The sequence below is a fragment of the Sesamum indicum genome, linkage group LG14 (genome assembly GCF_000512975.1).
Source record: "Sesamum indicum cultivar Zhongzhi No. 13 linkage group LG14, S_indicum_v1.0, whole genome shotgun sequence".
NCBI lineage: Eukaryota > Viridiplantae > Streptophyta > Magnoliopsida > Lamiales > Pedaliaceae > Sesamum > Sesamum indicum.
This window is the reverse complement of record NC_026158.1, coordinates 534,405-540,051: the sequence shown is the minus strand read 5'-3', so window position 1 is coordinate 540,051 and position 5,647 is coordinate 534,405.

Below are 5,647 nucleotides of genomic sequence, written 5' to 3'. Positions count from 1 at the left end.
CGAAATCGTCTAGATCACTCTACGGTCATGTTCACGTTTCGCTCCCAAATCCTTGAGATACTGTGGATAAAAGAAAACGTTATCTAGTCGGGTTGACACCCGACGAAGACACTCCGACGCTCAAGTTAGTTATGTTTCTTAAATGTAAAATGTTGGATGTAAAATATGTTTCTTTGTGAATCCGAAATTACCTCTGTTGAAGAGATTTTCCCCTTCTTATACTGAATGAAGCTTCCATACCGGAAACGCCACGTGCCCACGATCTCAGACTTTGTTTCCCGCATAAATGCACATCTTCTTAAATTATGCACCATGATCACACGTAATGTGCTAGAAATCCGTAATTATACCCATTAATTACACCCTTAAGTATTTACTTTGTTTGGAATCACGTCAAATATTGGTCAAACCACCTTAGCGCATAAAGTCACTTTTACCCTTCTTTGGGGGTATATCCGTCTTTTTCTAAGTTCTCCCTCATCAGGTTCCCTTCCAGTACTGTTATTAAGGGAAAAGGTTCTCGAGATTTTAAAGGATAATTACACTCACATTCCCTAAAGTTTGATTTAACTACATGTAAATTTTTTTGTAATTTGAGAAATTACATCTAGTACCCTTAAGATTTATTTCCATCTAACAAATAAGTTTCTCCGTTACTCAAAATTCATTCAATTTAATGATATTAACCAAAAAAACTAAATGAAATTTTATTACTCATTATTTTGTAAACAACTTATGTGTGCTCTAAATGTTACATTTCTTCTTTTTTCATAAAAAAATGTTAGATATTATTTAAGTTATTACATAAAATTCTTTCTGAACTTGACGCTGCCAAAATTATAAAACCTTGAGAAATACGAACATGCTAATGAAATCTTACTTAATTGGCAAGGTCGACATTTACGATAATTTTTTTTTATAAATTTGGGTTTGTGGATATGACGTATATCTATTTTTGTAGTAAAGTAGACTAACACCCATACATTGCTATCATGATAGGCATGTCAATTGGTTTGAGTAAATTGGGGCCCGTCCCAAATGGGATGGGTCCAGGTCCAATTAAATGGGTGATGAAGTAGGTCATGGGTTTTGTTTCGAACTTGTCCTGTGAACAAATTTGTTACGAATAATTAATTTATTTTTAAAATTTTTATCAATATGAAGCTGGATGGGTCTCGAGTCCACTCCGACCCCACCATTGTCAATTTTAGTCCAAATGTCATGAATTTGTACCTCTACGGCCAATTTATACGACAGTTCAAGAATTTTTATATATATATATATATAGTGGGAAATAAAAGCAAGAGACAAATCCAAAATTGTGATTTATATGTGGAGGGTAAAGACAGAGAGGTCCACCTGAAACTGGAATGATTTAAGGATGAAAAAAACAGAAGCAATCAGTGTAGTGAGAAGCAGTTCAAAAATGGACGCTTGGAAAGTTCTGTACAGTTACATTTTTGACCTTTTCTGCTCCACGGGACGAATTTCATAAAACACAAGTGGTAGGGTTTTCATCAACCAAAGTTCCTTGCTTTTATTTACTGGGCCCGCCTGGAATTCAGGCCAGACCCAAAGATCTAATTTGATTAGTCCGAGTTCAGTTCGCGAAATCGAAAACAAAAAATAATTCAAAGATGTTAGATTTAATTTAATCGACGAAGTTGAGATCGTGTGATTATAAGATTGTGGATTCGAATTCTGTTGACGTGTGGATTGTTATTTCAATTTTAGTAGTAGTTATTTGTCTAATTTCAGAACAGTTGTTGATTAATTATAAATACTTAATGTTGTGCTTAAGTACGCTTTGGAATTCGATAACATTACACTGCAAGGGAAGTACAGTGGGGAAACAACATTAGAAAAGCTTCTGTTGCAGCCCTCGGATGCTGAAACTCAATAAGGTCATAAACAATAAATTATAAGTTCGCGGTTCACAAGAACTAGCATTTTTACATTTGTACGGCTACACATGGACTACCAATGCATAAATGATCGTGCGGTCATCGTGAGTCTATGAGTGTTATATTCGACTCAGAATGTGGCGGGATCAGTACGACTCGAATAAGACTGACGTTGGTCTTTGTCCATTTTTTATATTATTAAGAAGTGCAGGCCATGCATGTAACTTCAAGCTATAATTACGCAACTCCCACATGAGCTGATGAGTGAAATTCGAATCCAATACCTTTAAACTACACGCAAAATAGCATATTATGCTTGCAACAAAGCATAGTAAACAATGGACACAAATTTCTTTTGACAAAATCCTAAGAACTAAGAAGAAAATGGATCTGCAAAACAAATAATCTTACAACTTGTGCCAAAATATTGACTTAATTAATACATAAAATATGCTTGAAATCTTTGCTTTAATCATCATTATTGTTTTGCTCAATAATTTTAATTCACCAAAATAAAAAAATAAAAAATTGTGAAGTATTGTAGGGATAGATGAGGCTAGAATCACATGGGCTTTCATTTTCAAGAATTCTTGATTTTTTATAGTGCAAGAGCCTCTCTATCACAAGTGCTCTTTCTCACTTATTCAAGTTTTAATCAAAACCACGTAAATGATGGAACGAAATCTAGAACCTCCCAGTACTTCACATTATTACCAACATAAAAGAGCACAATGAAGTGCCGTCGTTTTTATAGTAAGATACGCACTACCCAATAAAATGACACTTCCTACTTCTTTTTCATCCTTGTCCTTCAATCATGTGGTAACTTTGAGTTAGATTATTGTGGGGGGATGGAATTTTAGTCTTGTAATATATGGGGATGGTAATTTAATTCTGCACAAATTGATTTTTTTTAATTTAGTCGTGTAATTTTAAAATTTTGATTTTCATCCTTTTAAAGGTCAATTTGGTCGAAAAATTGTATGTAACTTGTAATATAACTCAATTAAATTGTAATTTTAGTCTTGTAACTTAGGAGACTTTGGCATTTTTAATCCTATAACTTGGGAGAGTTGGCATTTTTGGTCCTTCATGAATTTATTTACAATACTAAAATTGCAATTCCCGATCAAATTGGTCGGAAAAGAACTAAAATTGCCAAATTATAAAATTATATGACTAAATTACGAAAATCAATTTGTGCAGGACTGAAAATGTCACTCCCCTAAATTACATGACTAAAATTGTAATTTTTTCTAGATTATGGTAATTTCTTTTTCAATTTAAATTTTTCGATATGTATTGTTGATGTAACATTTTATTTTACTGATATTTGGACTAAATGCGACACGTGTCCATAATTATAGGATTGGAATTTTATTTTTCCTTTACGTTCTCATGATATGTCGGTAAAAGTGGCTTGAAAATTTTAAAAAACTCTAAATTAATTAAGTCACATGCAAGACATGTGATAATTTCTCGATCAATTTAACTTTTTTTAGTGGGTCATTTTGGACCTTATATTCAGTATTAAACGATTTCTTTTTTCTATCAATTTAAATTTTTAAATAATGAATTATTTAACATGATATCAAAGGCATACTAAACAAAAGGTTTTAAGTTGAAATCTTATTTTGTATAAATTATAAAAGAATTTACATGCAACGGGTACGTTTTAGGATATTAATATTACATTATTATTTTCCCCAACAATTTATGTGCTCGTTTAACAAAACTTCATACTTTGTAAAAAGGGATAATTACATTTACATTCCCCAACTTATTATCTATTTACAGAAATCACTCATATTTTATGAATAATTACATATACACCCATAAAAAACGTCGATATCATTGACACTTAACCATTCATTCTTTTAAAAAATCATATATCTATAAAAAAAAAATTTATGAAAAAAGAAAGTATCTATAAATGTAATCATTCCTATAAAAAAACACAGATAGGCGTACAAAAAAGGTAAAAGAAAGTAGGGATGTCGGAGGAGATTCGTAGGAGATTAGTGGTTGCTTTTGTGTTGGTCGATACAGAACGATTAATTAGTATTTATCGTATGATCAAAATATCGAACATAATTTTTAATTGTAATCGATATTTTGGTCTCATCTGCTGAAATAATTAATAATTATTATGTAGTCATGGTTAGTTAAAATGTCATGTAGCGCAATTTTTCCACTGATGGAAATTTTAGTCTATGTTGGTACTTAAAAAAGAACATAAATTTAGAGGGGGGAAAGAAAAAGTATGCAAAAAATCACATTATACTGCAAAAGCTGATCGGTTCATCAGCATACGGGTCGTACTCTTTGGGTGGGTAGGACGGGACGTACCTTGCCGGTGGCAGGGTCGACCCGTAGTAGTACGGGTTTGACCCGTGGAAGTAGGGGGAAATGGATCTTGTCGGGGCGTACTGGTTGGATATGTGGCCATAATAAGGAAATGGATCCGGAAGAGCTCGCCTATAGCTATACGGGTCATCTCCGTAGTTGTATCCGTATTCATAATTACTTTTGTTGTACGAATCATAATGATTGTGGTAATAATGACTTGTATTCAGATTCGGGTGGTGGAGCTTGACCCATTTCAACTCTGCGTGGTACCCGGTCCTTGCCAAGGCTTTCAAAAGTAGGTTCGGATCCACCACGGCGTGCACTCGGGCCAATCCCTCCTCAGAATTTATGTCCACATTATATTTCCCTAACAAAAAAGTAATTCCAAATGAACTTTTATCCTAAATAAAATAATTTCTCCAAATTTACAATTTATCTCTAACTAAGTGGATGAGATAAAAAAAAATACTATAAAAATAAACATATACCCATATTTCCGGGCCTCCAATTCTGGCCTGCCAAAACATTTTAACCCGCACAAAATTACAATAACGATGCAATTAGCACACAATTTAGAAAAAATAACAATAACCAACGATGCTCGCTGCAATTTGCTTTTTTTTAACTAAACTCAATTTAAATAAAAAAAACTTATTAAGTTTGTCGTTATTATTTTTAAAAATAAAAATAATGAATTTAATAATATATACAATACACAAATACACTCAAAACTCCATCAGTACATCCATATAAATAAACTGCGAACAAGCAAACATACATCCATATAAATAAAACTCAAACCCGAAATAAAAAACTTCGAAATCTCAATCTTACCGTTAAAATTTTCCTACAAAAGATAATTTTTCAAATAAACTATGAAAAAAAAAAAAAAAACAAGAGTTAGGAGTATTAGATGATTACCACAAATAGAACCGAGAACTTCCAACATGCTCATCTTACACGCCTGGCAATGAACATTCACCTTCAACACACAACTCTACATTTATACGCAAAACCAAAAATCATCAACCAATTGATCGAGTTGGCATCGAGCCCTGAGTTCAAAACCAGCATCTCTAGCTCGACGTCACCTCTATTGTAATAAAAACAAATCAATAATTTGTAAAAAAGAAAAAAAAGTTGATTTTATTACCGCTTCAGCATAAGGCTCCATCAGTTTCGGTTATTGATCACGACTTAGAGATATGGAATGTCATGCTCTACTACGACTTTTATTTTAAATGAGAAATATATCTTTGCAATATCGCTATTTCCAATATTGATGCAGTGAAAGCGTGTTAGTTAAGGAAAAAAAGGGACTTAAAATCGTGTGCGAATCTTCGGAATTGTGTTAATTCGCGATTCCTGAAAAGGGAAATATTCGCATTGAAATG